Below are 22,427 nucleotides of genomic sequence, written 5' to 3'. Positions count from 1 at the left end.
TTTCAACGAAATTTCGACATCCAAAAATCTTAATAGTAATAATAATGACTGGTCTTTGCTATTCGAACCCGACTCAATGTCTGCGAATAACATTCTAGATTTATTTTAGAAAATAGTAGTTGAAGTATCTCTTTAAAGAAAAGGATCTTCTTTGGTCGTAAAAATGGAACCTGTTTCTTCGCAGGTTCCAGATAGTTTAAATATAAATTACGTTTTCAAAAAGATTTACTAAGTATATTTTCTAGTGTCCTAAAAAGTCACAAAATTATTTGTATTTTGATAAATTAACGGGATCCTGCAAAATGTTTCAAGTAAATAATATTAAAGGGATAGGGAGATAAATTGTTCTTTCTGACAGGTGCAACTCGAGTCAAAATCTCACATCCCCCCAAAACGCGCCTTGGGCCGAAATCTCACATCCCCCCAAAAACCGCGCCTGGGGCCAAAATCTCACACCCCCCGAACAACCGCGCCTTGGGCCGAAATCTCACACCCCCCGAACAACCGCGCCTCGGGCCGAAATCTCACACCCCCGTCAATCGGGTCTTGGGATAAAATCTCACACCCCCGAACAATCGGGTCTTGGGATAAAATCTCACACCCCCAAACAATCGGGTCTTGGGATAAAATCTCACACCCCCAAACAATCGGGTCTTGGGATAAAATCTCACACCCCCGAACAATCGGGTCTTGGGATAAAATCTCACACCCCCGAACAACCTCGCATTGGGATAAAATCTCACACCCCCGAACAATCGACCCTCGGGCCGAAATCTCACACCCCGAACAATCGACCCTCGGGCCGAAATCTCACACCCCGAACAATCGACCCTCGGGCCGAAATCTCACACCCCCGAACAATCTCATTTCGAAAATCTGAAACAGATTGAGATTTTTAACAGAACGGTGTTTGTTAATTTAATATATTCAAATTCAAAATATTAGTCTCTATAGCGCAGTGGATTTTAACCAATAACCAAATTACTACGGACGTCAGTACCTAATTAAGCCCAACACACGTCAGTGTGATCCATGACACGTATCAACTTTAAAACAATAACCAGGAGACAAAGCGAGACGATACCAACTATCTCAGACACGTGACTGCCCTCTTTTAAATGAACATTCGTGACGTCGCGTGAGGTGTCGGACGTTTGCGGTTCACTTCAATAATAAGCCCGAAAACAGGGCTATTAAAAAGCAGGCAAAGACCAAGCATCTCGTCGAAGGCCGGGGTCGTTCGTGGAAGGAAGGTGCCACTCCCATTGCGTCGCAACCGCGGGACGGGCCAAGGACCCGGTTCTCGACCAGAGTAGTTCTTTAAGAAGTAAACACGATGGGATCAAAAGAAAAGCTGGCTAAAGAAAAGGCCAGTTTTCTTAGACACTGATAGGGGGAGGGCGAGATGTCTTTGAAAGATGGAGAAATATTAAGCTTTGACATTAATACGAATAAAAAATGAGCGATACATTTTCTCAAACCATTTCTCGAACGTCTTATCTAATAATATTTCTAATATTCGATGCGGACAAAAAATTTTTAAACAAGTCGGTCAAGAATCGAATAAACAGGCACGAGGATATAAATAATTTCCAAAGCAGCTTGGGTTTGGTACTGTTTATTTACCCTGACGAAAATGACTTAATTGTAAGACATCCCAGATTGAACATAATTGTTTGGATTTAATAATTTTAATCTTCTTTGGAATAATATTTGACGATTAAAAATTTAATGTACGTAGTTGCTTTAAATAACCTAGTATGCCCTGATGACCTTATGTCGAAGTTTCCTGTGGACAAGTAGATATATTTAGCAATAACGTATCCAATATTATTAAGTTATTTCATAAAATTAATGCAATATATATCGAAAACAAACAATATTTTACATTATTATAATATTAGCCGAGAGGTCGGACACTTGCCATTATTTTGTACGGGATTTCGGGATTTCGTAGAGATTTTGGCGATTTCATCATTATTTTTGAAGTGATTTTGGGATTTCAATGTTAATTTACCATAGAGAGAGTTGAAAGATTTTGCGATTTTAGACAAGGTGTACGGGATTTTGGTATAGGTCCGACCCCTCGATATTAGCACTTTCGCCTCGCAGCAAGAGGAGCCGGGTTCGATTCCAGCTTGTGGCACTGGGTGAAAAACTCTGAACCACTCCTGCGTAGAGTTTGTAAGTTAAAGAGGTTTCACCTTTCCATAAAAACTTGTAAAGGTTAACGGTAATAGTAGCTGAAAACTATTCGTGAGTTCTGAACCGTTCAACCAGTCCCCATGTGCACTATTCGGCAAAAAAAATTCTAGAACTACCCAAATGCAAACTATTCGCAGACAAGAACCTCTTGTTGAACCGTTCTAAATGGTACCTGCTCAAGAGCAAATACTGGCCGGAACTCAAGGTTGAAATCTCTAAAATTCGTCTGCACATCGGGCTGCGTACGTCAAATCGTACGAATCACAACTATTCGTCCAAACGTTCTGAATTATCCAGAACTTTTGCGTGACGTCACAGCTTAGTCCTAAGCCGTTCTCTTAACGGTTCAGAACTCACGAATAGTTTTCAGCTAGTGAGTGTAGGGAACTGTTGGCATGAAGGACTTGCGACCACCCTCCTACGTGGTATAACCCGGCCAACTGTTTAACGCATTAAAAGTCGCAAGATGACTTGGGCCTAAGGTGGTGCCTAGCTGATTATAATGAAAAACAATTTCTTCGTAATGATACGGAATTACGCTAACCTAACTCACGAAAGACCAGCTACGCGTGACACGTACGTACCAGTGACCGCGGTAATAGCAACCCACAGTTCGTAAACACGATTTAAGCCCAATAAAATGATCTAACCAGTGAAAGGGAAAAAAACCCGAGACGGACTTTCTAATAAGGATTTTACGGGTAGCGGCGCGAAGTAGAGCCCGCGAAAAGTGAAAGGGGAAAAATTACAATCAATCAAAGTGGAGTACAAAGTACTTAATCTCCGAGATGGCGAGGAACAGAGATAGAAAAGACCCTATACCATCTGACAGACATCCCTGGCAAACCCCTCCCGCAGTCTGTCTTTAAGTAATATTTCTCATTATGGTATCTGTCAAACCTCGCAGTGGCGGTATAGCCTCGAAACCGGTCGGGCCGAGCGATGGTCAAGCTCTTTTTATATCAAAAAGAATCCTTTAAATGGAAATAAGATTTCTTTCTCAAAAATCTTTGATATTAATATAACGAACGATCTATCTAAAACGAGTATCGTGGCTGGTTTAGCGGCGGTACAACTATCCATCTAACTTAAAAATCTTCGTTTTGGAGGGCCATATAGCCGAGAAATGAATAGTAGCTCCTTTTGTATTTAAAAAGCTCGCGATGGAGATAGGATTTAGCACCGAGGATATAAGAAAAAAATTATTCCAACCTTTTATATTTTATATATCATATGCCAGAAGAGATATTTCCAAAGAAATTAGACTTGGGCGGGTCTCCGGTTTTTATTAGTGATGGAGAATATTTATCACGGCCGTATTGAAATTTATACTGGTAACTGGAATGTATAATAAATATATTTTTTTGAACTATTGTCAGAAACATTCCATTACCAAATGTACTTGAAATATTCAAATTAAAATTTGCCTCCGTAAGAAACGGTATTTAAAATATTTAGTTTAATAGATAAATATGATTTTTAACGGCTCAACGTATTTGAGAAATATCACTTAAGGACTTTGCGCTGAAGCTCGGGAAAACATTAACGGGGTAATTTAGGTTGAATTTGGTTATTCGATATTTTAAAACAACGTTGTTTCTTAATTTGTATAATTATATGAATATAATATTATATATAATTATTATTCCTGAGTTTGGGAAAATTATAAACCAAGATTTGATTTATTAAATTTTTGGTAGGTAAATATGGGGAGGGGGGCTTACAAATACATTGATTGTACCCAAGCTTGATATCTAGGAAGGTACAATAGTACTCCTGTATCCCCCTAATCCGCCACTACTGCCAAAATCTACTTTAATATAAATTTTACATTAAGCTTTATAACTGAAAACTTTGCCCACAATTTTTTAATAAAGAAATTCGTAGACATTGTTCAAATATATTAACATAAGATATAGCTTATATCTTTTATTATATTATCTTTTATTATATTATATTATATTATCTTTTATTATATTATATTATATTATATTATATTATATTATCTTTTATTATATTATCTTTTATTATATTATATTATATTATATTATATTATATTATATTATATTATATTATATTATATTATATTATATTTTATTATATTATATTATATTATATTATATTATATTATATTATATTATATTATATTATATTATATTATATTATATTATATTATGTTATATTATATTAATGTCTATGTCGAGACGGTTTTTAGCCTTTTTCTGAATCCACCCGTTGGTCCCCCCAGTACGCTCCTCCGCTTAAAATAAAACGAATAGTCCCGGTATTTCATTGGCTGCTTAAAATTTACGTCACCTAACGCGATGGAAATCAAACGCCGGTGACGTTTTGTCTTACCCCCACGCGAGACGGGGGAAAGGCGTTCAACGTGCCCGGCGATTGTCGCAACATAATCATTCTTCCTAATAATAAATAAATACATTCTTGATTATATTATATTTTGTTATCTTTTATTTTATTATATTATCTTTTATTATATTATATTATATTATAATATAACAAAATATATAATATCTTTTATATTATATTATATTATATTATATTACATCTTTCATTATGTTATATTATATTACATCTTTCATTATGTTATATTAAATCACATCTTTTATTATGTTATATTATATTTTATTATATTATAATATATTATATTACATCTTTTATTATATTAAATTACAATATTATATTAAATTACATCTTTTATTATATTAAATTACAATATTATATTAAATTACAATATTATATTAAATTACAATATTATATTAAATTACAATATTATATTAAATTACAATATTATATTAAATTACAATATTATATTAAATTACAATATTATATTAAATTACAATATTATATTAAATTACAATATTATATTAAATTACAATATTATATTAAATTACAATATTATATTAAATTACAATATTATATTAAATTACAATATTATATTAAATTACAATATTATATTAAATTACAATATTATATTAAATTACAATATTATATTAAATTACAATATTATATTAAATTACAATATTATATTAAATTACAATATTATATTAAATTACATATTTTACTATATTATATTATATATTATATTATATTATATTATATTATATTATATTAAATCTTTTATATTATATTAAATCTTTTATATTATATTAAATCTTTTATATTATATTAAATCTTTAATTATATTAAATCTTTAATTATATTATATCTTTAATTATATTATATCTTTAATTATATTATATCTTTTATTTTATTTTATTATATTATTTAAGTCAATTTGCTACCGTAAGCGGACTACCGAAACTGCCTAAAGGTGGAGAACACTTAATCAGAAATGTAAACGAAAAATTAATTCAAAATCCACAAACAATTAAGTCTTGCGAACGTCATTAACAATAATCCGTATTACGCAAGAGGCCACGAAATATATTTTTATAGCTATAATAACTCGGCAGTGTGATGAGTAAAAAATGGACAGCTGGAAAATCCGCATTCCCCAAAAACTAAAATTTATTTTCTAAAATATGAAGGGGTGGTTCACGTTTTAGAATTTAGTTGGCCGCGGACGGGAAACGCGAGAGGGTCCTGCCAAAACAATCCCAGAAGGGCTCCTCCTCTTCACCCCGCCAAATATGTCAAATAATTTCCCGCCACTCTCCGCCGTGTTCTTGGCTTTCTTATAACATCCACAGCAAGAAAGGGAAGAAAAATTAGTAGCTTCAGAAACATTTTGGTTTTCTCTTTCTTTAATTTTTGTACTTGTGGCGCCACTTTGCGATGTAAAAACTGTTATAATTCGAAAAAATTGTCGCCGATTTATTGGAATCAGTTAGGATAATATTCTAGATTAGTCTAGAATTTAACCTTTAAAAAGTAATATGTTTCAATATTTAATTTTTCCGATTTGCGGAAATGTTTCCACATTTAATTTTTCCGGGAAAATTAACAACTCTAATTTTAGTTGCATTGTGAGTCTTCGGTTACAACGTATTCATAGCGTTTTACGTTCCACTCGAAGATGCGACAGGATCTGAATATATGGTATCAGACGTTGAGGCCATATTTGTAAATGTCGTCTGCTCTAAAGAGTATTGCTTTAAATTAAAGCAAATGGCGGCTCTCGTCTAGTTTCATGCGCTCGCACTAGATGTCGTTAGCGTTTTTATCAAAACAAGTTGAGTAAGCATCAAAATCTAGTCTGAAAGATTTGCCACATTGGGAGCTTCTCGAGTTTATTGTCTTTTCGGAATCACGTGATTATTCACTTATTAAACTAGTGGTTTCGAGAAGCCAATAGATGGCAGACAACTCGCCTTTCTTTGAAGCATTTTTGAAAACCTTTTAATTTTTTTTATAGAGCCGCCACTTGCTTTAAATTACAATTATGGTATAAATCAATGGTTTCATTATTTATTGCTATTTTTATGAAGGCATTCAGTCACTGTAAAATATTTAGATGGTTAATTCAAGGATTCTATATTTTAGAAGGATTGGAAGTAATGGCGCTTTCGCGCCGGGAAGAAAACGCGCGACTGCGCAGTAGCTCCTTCCAAAAATGACCCAGCCAAGGTCAAATATCGCTTTTCGTGAAGGCGCCAAAGCCCATTTCGCCGGTGAACGCTTTGGCCTTGGGGGTGAGTAAAAGCGGTAAAAGTGACGTCACTCTTTTTTAAAATTCCACGCTCTTCCCGCCAGGCCATTTATACAGGGGAACCTAGTCACTTCCTATCCTTCTAAAATATAGAATCCTTGGTTAATTAAAGAACAAATGAGGTAAGTGATCTGCTATTAAATTTCCACATTCAACGTACGCCACACGTAGACTTCTCATCGGCCAACTTGTTCTGGAACCAAAGGCGCTATTGTTCAGAAGGTTTACTATCTCGACTTCTTAGACTTACGGTAGTCTAAGATTTTCGTTTTTATCTCAATAAAAGCGGCAAATGAGGGATTGATAATCGCTCCAATAGTGACAACCTTGTTTCTTTTCCCCTTCGCGAGTTCGGCCGCAGTCAAAATTCTACTCGTCTCAAAAGTCTGAAAGGGGAGGGAAAATAAAACTAGAAAATAGCGTTTCTTCTTGGGAAGAGCCGAGGCCTAACTTGTCAATATTTCCCATGATTAAAAGTAACTTTTAATTGGTGGGTTTTTTCCAGTAGCCCGCGCCCGTCAAACCTTTATCGGCGCGATTTTAATTACCAAACCGTCACTCAAACGGATAAATATCGCCGCGCTAATGCGCTCTTCAAAGAGTTTAATTAATCAAATCGAAACAATCGAGTCTGCTCGACTTATGTTTTATAACACGGCTGCCGGGGGAGTCACCGGAGTGACGTCATGCTTAATAAGTACTTAACTACTGTATCTGTGAAGTAAATGTTCCGTTAAGTAATTGTATCGACAGGTACAGTGCAAATTATATGACTAATAGCCTAGGTAAAAGTTTGGAAGGGGATAAACTACAGCCATACATCAAGTTTTACTTCAAAACTTAAGTACTGTATTATAAAGGACTTTTGTTAAAATTAAATATGAAAGTATTTAAAATAATTTTTGTAAAGGTTTAATAACTAATTCTTTGCAAAGGTTTAACTATTTTTTTGTAAAGTTTGAATAACTAATTCTTTGCAAAGGTTTAACTATTTTTTGTAAAGGTTTAATTATTTTTTGTAAAGGTTTAATTATTTTTTGTAAAGGTTTAACTATTGTTTGTAAAGTTTGAATAACTAAATTTTGTTAAATAATTAATAACTAATTCTTTGTAAAGGTTAAACTATTTTTTGTAAAGTTTGAATAACTAAATCTTTGTTAAGTTTGAATAACTAAATCTTTGTTAAGTTTGAATAACTAAATCTTTGTTAAGTTTGAATAACTAAATCTTTGTTAAGTTTGAATAACTAAATCTTTGTTAAGTTTGAATAACTAAATCTTTGTTAAGTTTGAATAACTAAATCTTTGTTAAGTTTGAATAACTAAATCTTTGTTAAGTTTGAATAACTAAATCTTTGTTAAGTTTGAATAACTAAATCTTTGTTAAGTTTGAATAACTAAATCTTTGTTAAGTTTGAATAACTAAATCTTTGTTAAGTTTGAATAACTAAATCTTTGTTAAGTTTGAATAACTAAATCTTTGTTAAGTTTGAATAACTAAATCTTTGTTAAGTTTGAATAACTAAATCTTTGTTAAGTTTGAATAACTAAATCTTAGTTAAGTTTGAAAAACTAAATCTTTGTAAAGGTTTAATAACTAAATCTTTGTAAAGGTTTAATAACTAATTCTCTGTAAAGGTTTAATAACTAATTCTCTGTAAAGGTTTAATAACTAATTCTTTGTAAAGGTTTAATAGGCAATTTTTGTAAAGGTTTAGTAACCAATATTTTTTTTAAAAAGGTTAACTGACCAATTTATTTGTAAAGTTTTAATAACTAATATTTGGTAAAGGTTTCATAACAATTTTTTGTAAAGGTTCAATAACCATTTTTTTAATACTTAAAATAAATGAATAGAAATTAAGATAAGTAATTGTTTTAAAGTAAATTTAATTTTAGTATTCCAAATTAAATATTTCCAATAAATTAATTAAATTTAAAATCTTATACAAAGATTTTAGCATAATATTCCAAAATAGATTTATTTTAATTGACATTTTCAAACTAACAGTTTTGAAAATGCATTTCAAATTCCAACGAAAGGTTTTCGGCTGTAATTCTTGAAAAATCCACATATTTCACTTAACCCAGTTTTATATATAACTAAAAACTAAGATAAATTATATTTCTATGAAAAGTATGGACTAAAGCCATGATTAAGAAGAAAGAAATTTCAGGTTTTTAAAAATATATGTTTAAAATTACGAATATATTTCCCCGATAATAATGTAAAAAACCTACGTATTCAAATTAGCATAAATTTAAAATCAGAATAAAAACTGAAACAGTGCCCATATTTTATTTCCATTATAATTATTTTAAAAACGATCACAGACTCGAATTTACGCGAAACAACGCCCATAAAAGGCCACACGAATATGAAGATTTTCTATATTTTTTTTCTATTCTTATTTCTATAGACTTTTATGGACAATACTGGAATGTTAAATTAAACTTTTGGAGCTCAAATTGAACAATTAAAATCGTAAATACGCCTTATTCATATTTATATAAAAAAAGTTTTTAACAGAGTATGACGATAATGAAATGAAATAACAAAAGACCTCCAAGAATTTGACAAGAGTGTATCTACTAGAGTAATTAACGAAGGCCACCCCGAAAAAAAGCTTAAATAATTCATCCATTTCCAAAGAACTTTGTAGGGCTAATGAGGATAGCTATTGGGAGAACCACGTGCATTTGCATCTAAATATAACAAGCACTTGTTCAAATAATTCGAATATAAATTGCTTAATTAACGTAAGTACTTAATTCGCGAAAAAGAACCACTTAATATATTTCAAATTATTCCGCGTTAACACAAGCAAATTTAGGGAAACTGTCTAATTTATACTTTAGAATTTGAACAAAGGGGAGTTTAAATTTAAAAAATATTTCGCCAAATTTGTTATTAGTTGTTATTAAAGACTAAATATTTGTATTTGTATTATTAAATGTACTGCATAAAAAATTAGTGATTAGGTTACGTTTGGAAATGTTGACTTTATTAACATGTAAAAAACTATTAACACGAAGTTTCACGAACCAAAGATGTTGTTCTTAAAGGGAGAATGAACGTTTTACATTTCGGCCATCAGGTGTAACAGACGTTAAGGGTGATTGGGGCTAGTTAGCAAACTATTTAAAGATTTAATTTCTACTTCGTTTAATTTGTAGCTACTACGTCAGAACTTTAACCCCGGATTTTCACGTGCGCGTGCTTACCACGCTTGTCAAAACTATTCTAATAAATTTATGACATCGTGACGTAAGAGCTACATGAAAACAAGTTCGGCAAGTGTAGCTAAATTTATAAAAATTACTATTGTGTTAATTTAAAATTTAATAACAAGTTTCTGACTAGTTGCGTTATTGTTTCAATTTAAATTAAAGAAATCAGTAATGCGCTTACAAGGAAACTACCCGAGGTGTAACACACCGGTTTTGTTCAAACACGGTGATTAAGTAGGCCTTAATGAATCATGAAAATTCCCAAAAGGAAAAGTTTCAACGGGCATTAGTTTTGCCATGGCAACCGAAAATGTTTTTGACAACACAAAATAGAAAATTCCTTACCCAAAAAAAACATGGGATTTTGAAAAATGCTAAGGGTGCCCCCCTCCCATAAAAATTAAAAAAAATTAAAATGCAAAAACTAGGAAATATTTATCAAAATTGACAAAAAAAAATTAAATTGATAAAATTTTCCAAGGGGGCACCCTTAGAAAATTTCAAAATCCTATGTTTTTTCGGTAAGAAATTTTCCATTTTGTGTTGTCAAAAACATTTTCGGTTGCCATGGCAAATCTAATTCTCGTTGATACGTTTCCTTTTGGGAATTTTCATTCTGCATTAAGGCCTACTTAACCCCCGAGTTGGAACTAAATCGGTATGCTACACCTCGGGTAGTCTCTCTTTGTTAGCGTCTATTAAAACGGCCCGTCTACTCTCGTACGTTCTCAGAAAACTATATACGTTCTTGGATATACAAATAGGCAAAATTATAAGCATATTACTTCATTGATAAGAATTTCAACGTACATACAAAACCTAATTGAAGAAACTTCGAGGGACGCACGTTCTATTGTTTCGAGAAGTTTAAGGCCAACGAATACTCCAAAAAGGCACTCTAATGGTAGGATATCCATTGCAAAGTCGCGCAAAAAGACAAACGGGAGTGGCCAACTAGAAACTTTGGCGAAATGATAAGAAAAAAGAGAGAGAGAATTTGAGAAGTTTCTAGCGTGTTTTGCCATTGTTTGACTAACACAGGAAATGGGCGATGTAGAAAATATACCACTTAATGAAGGTCTCTGCGCAATTAAAATAGGAGAATAGGGGTATATATCTGTTGCGCGATCTTTTAAAACGGTAGCGATATACGAGTTATGTTATTTAACCAAAAAAAGCGTTTACCGATTATTAAGAATGGTAGTTTATTATGTTTTTATTCCTTTGGAATAATTCCGTTTATGGATGAGGGGTGAAATTAGAGATTTATGAATGGGGGGCCGAAGGGTTGAAAATACCCTATTATTTATGTTCTTATTAACAAGATAGTGCTAGGTTAGGGTGATGTTTTTGTCCCATTGGGTCGATACTCATTCGACTGAATCCCATTCGACCGACATTTTGTTTGCTCACAAGTGAAAGCATGAAACCTAACTTAACCTAACGAAATAAACAGATTTAAATTTTATATTGCTTTCTTTATTCAAATAATTGGGATTCGACCGAATGGGATTGAAAAATTAGAATTCGATCAATTGGGAAAGTATATTTTTTGATTCGATCCATTGGGAAAGTATATTTTTTGATTCGATCCATTTGGAAAGTATATTTTTTGATTCGATCCATTGGGAAAATTTATTTTTTGATTCGATCCATTGGGAAAGTATATTTTTTGATTCGATCCATTGGGAAAGTATATTTTTGATTCGATCCATTGGGAATTCGACCCAATAGGATTCTATCCAACGGGAATATACCAGGGTGATAGGCTCAAGGAAGGATGAAATTGTCCAACGTCCAAATTTGGATCTAACTATAATCAAGACCACCAATTCTGTTTGGATTAAATATTTTTGGTCAAATCGGAATACAGTAGTATTTTATGTAATGCAATTGGATCATATTAACGTATTCAAATTTCAATCCGAGTTGAATTTTGGATATTGTTTTTGACTGAAATATAATTCAGACTTTTGTGACCTTATCAAATTTGCCGCTAGTTGTTCTATTAAAACTGAAAATGCCAATTTCTCTACGTAATAGAGAGGCACTTTGTTACGCCCTTGAATAAACCTATATTTTGAAGCGATATCCATCGTCAAAATTGTAAAGCAATTTTAAAATAGGTCTTCGGTATAAAGTGACACAAATAAGCTTTATTTTCTAAAGACATTTTTATTATCGTGTAATATTCTACACACTTTAGAACATTATTGTTATGGACGTTTGAACTTAAACGATTTTACCGTGTTAAATACCTTAAAATAAATACAGAGGGAGCTTCATGTCAGAGGAAATAGTCTATTACTTTGAGTCGGTCCAGAATTAAAATATTAGCTTCTAAACAGCCCAAAACAAATATTAATATAACACAAGTATACGTGAATGGCCGTTGGGAAAACACGCTTTTAAAAGAACCCAAGAAAGCAGATATCAGAAAAAAAAGCGATTAAAAACCGAAATGTTTAATTCGTTCTTTTGATTCGCTAAAAAACTCAAAATTCTCCGTCCTTTCCACGAATGTGCAAACAATGAAGCGGTTAAGAACGTCGAGAATATTAGGTTTTTACGACGCGTTCCCTAAGCCTAACACGTGTAAAACTAGAAGCGGGTTAGGCTTAAGAAATGCCTTAGAATAAAGCCCGCCGCGCTTCACGTATAGTACAGTCTACTAGGCGTTCTAAACCTCCCTAATAAAACCCAAAATGTGGTCAACACCAGTTGCCATCAGCTACCGCTTATTTTCCCACCCTTACAAAAACGTAAGCCGCACTGTCAAATGAAACAGACGCGGACGCTTTTAAAAAAAGATAAAATTAAAAAAAGCAGAGAGTTATTTAAAAAAAACTAGATAGGAAAAAGTGTTGCCCTGAGGGACACAAAACGAAATAACGTTGACATCCGAGATTTCTGGTGGGGTGGAAAACTCATACCGGTGGTTTTAATGCTCTAAGTTAAAAGAGATAAATCATTACCATATATATTTTTTTGCATTTTCTTTTACTCTCTTTGATGGGGTGAATACAGACTTTTTTTAACTTCAATTTTTTTATGTTTCGCGTCAATTGGAACTCCCTAACGTATACATTGCACCGTTAACAAGGCTATTCTCGATCGTATATGAAGTGGCGAGGAGCATATTTGATGAAGGCAAAAAAATCAGAAGGGAACGAGGGGTGAAAAATCCGTTTTTACGAGGGTTTAAAGGAAACTTTCAAAAAAAAATTTAAGCCTTTTTTTTTCCTCGGCGATACCCAACCTTGGGGACAGACAATGAAAGGGTTTTTGGCGAAGCAGAGTTCAGTTTTTATCCCTTCTACTCGATTTATAGATGCCGATATTTTTACAGCGCCGCGGTGCGGTGCAAAAAAAGTTAAAAAAATATTACTTTCTTTTCGGAAAGATTTTTACCCCAAAGTATTAGAAGATTATTTAAGTGTTTGTCAAAGGATACAAAAGAGAGCGGAATAAAGAACGGGGGTCGAGAGGGGGGAAGGCACGGATTGGCTTTGACATGTTTATGTTCGTCGCGGTTAATATCAAATTTTCCCTTTTTCTCACGCCTAAGACTCTTTTCGCAAAATACGGTTCTTTTAATACGTAAGTCCGCGAAGGTCAGATGATTTTAAATGGAATTTTTTTTTTAAATGAACTGCCTTTATGCCCAAAGATCCCATATCTTGAAGGACAACTTTGGTGAATTGACCTATCCGTTAAGAGAGTAGATCAAATTTTAACAGGGATCAACTTTCTTTCATGGGAAATATTCTACTTCCGCTTTAGAAAGGTTCGCAATACTCAGTTGCAGTCACTTTTTTAACTAAAAGTCACTTTTAAAATCGGTCACAAAAAGTCACTTTTTTCAATTTGAAAGGTTTTATCTACAAAAATATTTCCCAGAGTGAAATTTCATAGGGAAAGTTACTAATTATCTAGCAAAAATTGTTAATTCAACTCAAATATATCACACCTATATTTTTAAATCGTATTTCTACCCTTATAATTTAATTACTAAAATGTTTAAGGGGGAAGAATACAGTAAAAGCCTCTTTTTCGTTCAAGCTGGACGTTTCTGTTTCAACAATTACATAATTGAATTATATTTTTCTTATTAGGCTGAACCTTCCTCTAGTGCTTAAAATCATTTTGATATTCTAATATTAATAGTTAATGAGATATAAGGTCCTAATTAAAGGGGAGTTTGGGCGCTTGCCAAACTTGTTTAACTCCGGGGGTCCGAATCAAAATGTAATAACTTAATTATTTGAAAATTTAAAATTGTCAAAATTATTTGAAGCACTAAACAAGAGGCTGTTCTACACGTAAATATTAATTTGTTAAGTTAAAATACAAAAATAAAAGAGTTCAGCTTGAAATAGCGTGAAAGTAGACAATGACCACTGTCCCTCCTTAAGAAAATATAAGAAAACACTACTTTTAAGAAATAGAAAGTTACTATTTCAAATGCTGTGATTTTTACTTTAATAAACTGTTTATTTTTAGTGACGTTTTGATCACTTTTTGGTCACTATTTTCAAAGTGGCTAGTCACTATTTACACAAATATTTTGGCTACCTCTGAGTATCAGCACTGTAAATGCGTAGGTATAGAAAGGGAAATATTGTAGTACAATTTGGACTAAGTTGTCAACATTTATTTCTTTAATTTCGAATTTGACTAGTTGAAGTTTGTTTGTATATGTATTTGATCAAGTAATCTCAATTCTGGTAAATAGACTTACAGGACTAAAGTTTGTTTATTGGTAAATCTGATACCTTCAATTTTTATACAAAAATGGTAAATTAATATACAAAACGGCAATTCAAATAGTATCGAGCATTAAATTAAGTTTAATTACATTTGTTAAAAATCTCCGTAACGATCGATGGATAATCAGTTAAATAGTGGTCATATTGGAATGTTATAAGTTAAGTGTTCAGAAAGTCTTAATGGGTTCCTATGGCTTCTATGGGTTTTTTTGGTACCATTTGCTTACATTCCGGACATTGTAAATTGAATTGGTTGCTGTAACGAATATTATGGCAACCCTAATAAGATAGCACAGTCATGAGCTTTGTCCGAAGGAAGTGGAGTGCGGGATTTGTAACAACGAAAGAGCGAGTAATTTTACATTTATTAATAAATTGTTTTATAGAACTAGCGAAATATTTACACTGCATTTCAACAAGAGCTCCCTAAAGGAACCAACCTAGACAAAAGCCTAAGGTGACATCAGACTTATGTACTAATTTTCGAAAATTTAGGTCACTCAAAACAAATCACTACATTAAATAACAAACAAGAGTAAGATCTTGATAAAAAAGGACTTACCAGATGCGTGGAATTTGATCAAAAATGACGATTTTTACATACAGGGCCTAAAGGCTCAAACAGGTTCTTTCCACAAAAAATATTTTATTCTCAGTATTTCAATTGGTTCCTAGAGAAAAAGAAAAATTAAGAAAAATTAAACTTAAAAAAATACTTTCTCATACATTTATCAAGAATAATAATTTTCCCCCGAAGTACGAGAAAATGTAATTACTATTTTATTCACATTTTGACTTTTTTCCATCATGATCGAGGGAGGAAAAGTCACCTTTCGCGTTTGAAAATTACCTTGAATGCCAATTTCATTTTATATCCAACTCTAGTACACCTTTTTTCCGCAGTTTTTTTCGGAATTTTTACTAATTACATCACGAATGAATATAAATGTACGGGAACTTTTTTTTTAATATAAAATTATCTACAATATTTTAATTTTAGATGATGGAATTGGAAAAAGTTCGGCATTCCAAGGCGATACGAATATGAGATGTAATAGAAAAAATAAACTTTTGAAAAAAAGTACAACTAATTTCGAACTCAAAGATTCGAAAATATTCGCGACTGAATAATTATATGGTTCTACCAAAACACGAAAGAAATATAGAATTTGAACATATAATCGTTTTTCTCAACTTAAGAAACTTTAGAACCATTATATATTTATAATTGCAGAAATCTGAAAACTGCTGTAGGCCTTTTTAGGCAAGATATAAAACAAATTAAAAAGCGAAACCATAAAACTCCTACTATTATTCCACAAAACCGGATAGCAATTCTATCAATTACAATTTACCATTTTGAAGGATTGCACAAGGTCACATGGAAAAATTAATTTTTTTTCTTATCCTGGGGATAGAAAATACCAAATATTCATAATTTTCTCGGTTGCAAATCACCAAGGATTTTGCTTATGATGCAGTTTTCGCAATTAGAAATTGTCTTAAATATAATTAGGTAAATTGAGGAGAAATTCGACCGAGATGGAGGGCATTGGGGGAAAAGGGAGCATACTTAAACTATAAAGTCGAAACTTTGTGTTTTATAATATGATATAAGTATGCCAGAAATAGTTTCTTTCCTAGTAAACATTTTACGTCATTTTCCATAACACCACGTGGTAAAAATAAATTCCTTATGTGATCGATTTTTCAGATTAAGGCCCCATCGTATTCCGTGTGGTTTTTGGCGGGCCCGACGACACAGGCGGAAGGCCGGTACGAATTATCCGGGCCCGTGCAGCCGGGAGGTACTCTTTTTTCGGTCTTGAAAAGGTTCGTTATCATAATTTATAAAAGTTCTTCTGAGGCCCGGAATGGTTTTATTGGGGCCCGGGCCGGTGCCAGGTGTAGGGCCCACGTTTTCTCAATGTGAGGTACCCTTCCTTCGTGCTTAAAAACGAATTAATATCATCAGTAATAATCGTTCTTATGGTGGGTGTTGAAATTATTGATTTACCGGGGCCCGGGCCAACTCTCGTGTAAGAGTATAGATAAAGCAGATGCTAGGTTTTCTATTACTCTTAATAACGTATAATAATAGTACTCTCGTTCTTTAGCAATATTGATCCGACTGGGAATGGTGGCGTACCAAAGCGAATCTAGCGACCAACATAGAAAAATTCCACCCAATAGAGAAAAAAAATGGCGACCATGGGCAAACCTACCGCCTGTCAGTACTGTACAGTTTAATAAAAAAATAATCCCCCAGCTTATTTAAAACGACCCGACTGTATACGATGCTAAGGGCCCCTACCGGAGAGGAGCCTTAATTAATCTAGAGACTTTAAAAAAAAGAAATTTTTATAACCAAAAAGCTGTATCGGCGTCATTTGGGCGGGGGGAGCTTGAAATAAGGGAAGGGGGGGGTCGGTTCTTTGGCGAAATCAATTAATTAATCGCGAGGGGGTTTCCCACGGCTCCTCGCTATTAAAAAAATAGACTCGGAGTTTTAGCCTTACCCTTCTCCGATACTGGGCGACGCCACCCTCAAATTTCGAATTAGACACCCGCAGTGATTTACCGCCTTATTTTTTCAAGCTATACTTGGAAGATGCGTCGCTTGCTCCCAAACTACGGGAAAATGCTAATTTTGATCCCCGGCTCATTTTATGGCCCCTGCCGTCAAGCCTATACTTCCAGGGGAAGCTAACGTCTCCGAAAAGTATACAAATCATTTCCATCAACTGCAAATTCCTAACGTATTGGCAAACACCTAATAATAAGTGGGGAGATAAAACGTCGAGGAATTTCAAGAACCTTTTAAAAGTTCTTAGGGAAGTTTATCGGGTTTGGGTTAAAATGAGGGAATTTTTAAGCGCTTTTTTGGACGATGGTGGGGTATAACACCAAGAACGTATTTAGATTACTGAGGAAAGACGAGTCGACTCGCGAAATGTACCATCACCTTAGCCAAACAAAGTCGTCATTCAAACAGTAGCGCCACATTGCGGAGACTTTATCGCCACATTGCGGAGACACGAGCGCCACGTTGCGGAGACACGAGCGCCACGTTGCGGAGACACGAGCGCCACGTTGCGGAGACACGAGCGCCACGTTGCGGAGACACGAGCGCCACGTTGCGGAGACACGAGCGCCACGTTGCGGAGACACGAGCGCCACGTTGCGGAGACTTTAGCGCCACGTTGCGGAGACTTTAGCGCCACGTTGCGGAGACTTTAACGCCACGTTGCGGAGACTTTAACGCCACGTTGCGGAGACTTTAACGCCACGTTGCGGAGACTTTAACGCCACGTTGCGGAGACTTTAACGCCACGTTGCGGAGACTTTAACGCCACGTTGCGGAGACTTTAACGCCACGTTGCGGAGATTTTAGCGCCACGTTGCGGAGATTTTAGCGCCACGTTGCGGAGATTTTAGCGCCACGTTGCGGAGATTTTAGCGCCACGTTGCGGAGACTCGAGCGCCACGTTGCGGAGACTGTTTTAATATAGTTTTCTAACGTAATTCGATGGTTGCGAAGCTACAAAATATTTTGCCATTTATAAAGAATTAAATTAATTCATGCGTCTTTAATTAAAGCTTAAATAGAACTTTCCGGTAATTAATTTTAAACGTTTTTCGAAAGTTCTAAGAAAACGTTCTAGATGTCACTGTACACTTGAGAGAATGGGACGGTTTTGCGTTAGAGGGAGGAGCTTAGGTAGTAGATCATGGTAGAGGGTCTGAAAGGTACGTTCTCAGTACCCTAAATACGTTCTCGAGAAACTCAAGGTAAAAAAAGAACTTGATTAGGGAAAAAGGCGCTCAACGGGTTGTCTCTCTTAATGAAATCTGCGGCCCGTAAATAAATGAAAAAGCTGGGGACTAAATCGTAAAACGGGGGATTTTTCTCAAAGAAGTCGAGTAAAGGTAAAAAAGCTGTTGAATTTAATAATAATTTGTATGGAAATGGCCGCTGCTGGGATGGCGAAGACTCAAATCGCAGGCGTTCTCAGAATACTCGCCACTTATTCATACGACACGCAACTATTATTATAACGATGATAATATTTTTGCTTCGAAGAAAAAATGCTTATTCAAATTCGAGTGAGATTTCAAGTGAAGAGAATCCAGAAGGCGTAGGTGGCTGTTCACGCTACCAATTCCCAGATACACAGAAATATAAATAAGATAGCTAGGCTGTGATTAACCTCTCGTTTAAGATCGAATATCCTTATCGATAGCAACGATTTAAATCCAATTACCCAGAACGATTGCACCCAATGGGATCGAGTATTTTTATCGATTGCGCCGAGTGGGATCGGGTATTTTTATCGATTGCGCCGAGTGGGATCGAGTATTTTTATCGATTGCGCCGAGTGGGATCGAGTATTCTTATCGATTGCGCCGAGTGGGATCGAGTATTTTTATCGATTGCGCCGAGTGGGATCAAGTATTTTTATCGATTGCGCCGAGTGGGATCGAGTATTTTTATCGATTGCGCCGAGTGGGATCGAGTATTTTTATCGATTGCGCCGAGTGGGATCGAGTATTTTTATCGATTGCGCCGAGTGGGATCGAGTATTAATATCGATTGCGCCGAGTGGGATCGAGTATTAATATCGATTGCGCCGAGTGGGATCGAGTATTAATATCGATTGCGCCGAGTGGGATCGAGTATTTTTATCGATTGCGCCTAGTGGGATAGAGTATTCTTATCGATTGCGCCAAGTGTTATAGAATATTCTTATCGATTGCGCCAAATGGGATAGCGGATCCTTATCTATTGCACCAAATGGAATTGAATTACCCTGATAGATGACACCAAGTGGGAATGAATTACCCTGATAGATGGCACCAAGTGGGAATGAATTATCGTGATAGATGGCACCAAGTGGGAATGAATTACCCTGATATATTGCACCAAGTAGGATCGAATTACCCTGATAGATTGCACTAAGTAGGATCGAATTACCCTGATAGATTGCACCAAGTGGGATCGAATTACCCTGATAGATGACACCAAGTGGGATCGATTGCTTCTAACCTGATCGTCCAGCTGTGTATTAGAGGTAATGTGATTAAAGTGACAAAACTTGCATCGACTATGATCGATTCGTAATCACATCATTTCAACAGAATTAAACCTTCATCGATTGCACAGTACATCTATAGAAATAAAAATGGTGCACTAAAATAAGTAGTGTATTTAATATTACACAGTCCCCAAATGGCGTTTGTACTGCAACAATCCGCAATTTCAATCCCTTCCCACAAAATCTAGAAAACACAGGCTTGTTGAGGAATCGGCAATTTTCACTGGCATTTCGCTCACTGCCGTTTTGTCCCAGGGGCCAGGCGACGCAGTGTATTTTTCGGCGGTTGCCTTCGAGAAGTGTCGCAATATTTAAAGAATACATCGTAGGCAATTATATACGCCCTTTGATTATTCAAAAAACGCCCCCTTTCGAAGAAAAGAAAAACTAAAAATTAAGCAACCAATAAGACGAAACCGAAAATAAAAAAATCGTGACCAAATTGTATCTTTATTTATTCGTTGAGAAAAGGGGAATAAGACACGTGAAAAATGTCATATTCGAAACCCCCTCGCGAGAGACAATAAAGACAAAACGAAACGGAAGTCGAGGCACTGGAAAAATGCTTGTCACATGGCGAAATAGAAATAAATTACGCAAAATATAAAACACTCCGACACTTAACAATGAAGAATAAACACCAGTTGGAATTCTTAATTTCAGTTAATTGAGGATTTGAAACGCAATAATTTTGTCACAAAACGACGAACAATAGCGCCGTGTTTTTAAATATTTCTTTCGGATAATCGGCGAAATTCGTACCACCCACCAGAATGCGATTTAAAAAGAAAACAATAAGTTTCTTTTAAAGTCATTCTGTAAGTTGTCGTATCGCGACTTTAATCTGTCTATAAACGTTAACGATTGTATTTATAAACGATTAAGAGGTCTTTTTCCCCATCAATTAGATTGCGAAGTCGTGACGACCGTCCAACGAAAATAATTTTTTTCCCAAACTCAACGTTTCAAATTAAAGGTCATATTGGAGGTCCTTTTAAACAACATTCGAAAGAATATCCCACTCAACCATTACCCTTTTTTAAAACCATACTAAACACTTCTTAAAACAATGAGATAGAAACGAAACTTCATCCACTTCCGGTACGTAATATATTTAGGAGAGACAATAGCGTTGGACGATTTGGGGGTCGCGAACCCTCGGCGAAAACGGACTACTTTACACCAATCAAAGGATAAAATAAAACAGGCCAATATGGATTGTCACGCGCCCAATACCGAACAAAAATAAATGATAAAAACGCCGTGTAATTTATCCATTAAAGAATTGAAGGAAACTGATTTGCGGAGACATAAGACAAAAGCAGGAAATGACAAATACGAGCAACTTCTTTGACAATCGCGCTACGACAACTTAAACGGGTGTCCGTGCGCGAGCTTTACCCGAATTTAACCCCGATTTGGTTTCCGCGACATACCCCGAAGTCTTTCGTACGGTTTATTTCCAATTGAGATTGATTTTAATGATTATGTTATTCGTTCTTTTAGGATTTAAAATTATTAACAATGGGTTCGATTGAATAATACTGATTGAGAAAAAAAAAAATTAAACTATATTGCCGGGAATAAAATTACAGATCTAGTATCTTGATATAGTATTATCTGTGGTCTGTATCTTGGAATAGTTAAAAGATAACCCCTTTTTACGTTAGAAAACTTTTTAAATCAGTATTCGCTAATTTAAATGAAGTTATTTGAAACCAAACAAAGCAAATTTGGGCAAACTAAAATTTTAACTATTGTAATTGTTCCGACTTGATAATGGCACTAACAATTCCGAAACTAGTTAATTAAGGTATGTAATAAAAAGTCTTTAACTTGCGCAATAATTCGTATCTTTTTTAAGTAATTTTATAATCTGATACCGCAAGGATAGAACAATTAAAACTGTTTAAAAAATAATGTAATTAAGTTAAATTAAGATTTCATTTTAGATATAATACCAGATATTAGACTGCAAAAAAGCCAGTGAATGTTAAAAAATATCAATAATTTCAATTAAATAAAATATTGATTAAATAAACAAATTGATTTGATTTTCATTAAAATAAGAAATGAAAGTTGATGTTTCGTGAAACTGCAATACGAAACGTGTACGGGAACGCGTAGGAGTGTAGAAGTAGCTTTATTTCGGCGTAGACTATTTTGGGAGTGGGACATTCACAAATACTCTAATCACTTTTAATTATAAAAGCATATATTTTGAAATTTATGAAATTACATTAATATTATAGTATTATTGAAAACCACTTTTTAGAACATCGTTTATGACGAAATATGTCATTTCTAAATGACTGTAACCTCGCCAACAATTAGTGGAAGTGTCTCTACAATCGGGGTCACACATTTAAAACCTTATTTATCCATGTTAGAGGGACCTTAAAGAGTGTGTGATGTGTGAGTAAATGAGCTGAATTGTAGGAGTGTGCGAGTAAAC

The 22,427-nt window shown here is 34.3% G+C and overlaps 1 protein-coding gene across 3 annotated transcripts in view; it reads right to left on the bottom strand.

The window, feature by feature from the left end:
• Positions 1-22,427, bottom strand: part of LOC149925009 (zinc finger protein castor homolog 1-like) — a 184,019-nt gene that overhangs the window by 86,192 nt on the left and 75,400 nt on the right. For all 3 annotated transcript variants that reach the window (XM_090161350.1, XM_090161349.1, XM_090161352.1), the window contains one exon: positions 15,439-15,547. The gene's annotated coding sequence lies outside the window, so the exon portion shown is untranslated. The remainder of the gene's footprint in view (positions 1-15,438; positions 15,548-22,427) is intronic.

Source organism: Leiobunum rupestre, chromosome 10 (genome assembly GCF_980474605.1).
Source record: "Leiobunum rupestre chromosome 10, qqLeiRupe1.1.hap1, whole genome shotgun sequence".
NCBI lineage: Eukaryota > Metazoa > Arthropoda > Arachnida > Opiliones > Sclerosomatidae > Leiobunum > Leiobunum rupestre.
The sequence above is the reverse complement of the archived record's forward strand: the minus strand, read 5'-3'. Positions and strand labels throughout refer to the sequence as shown.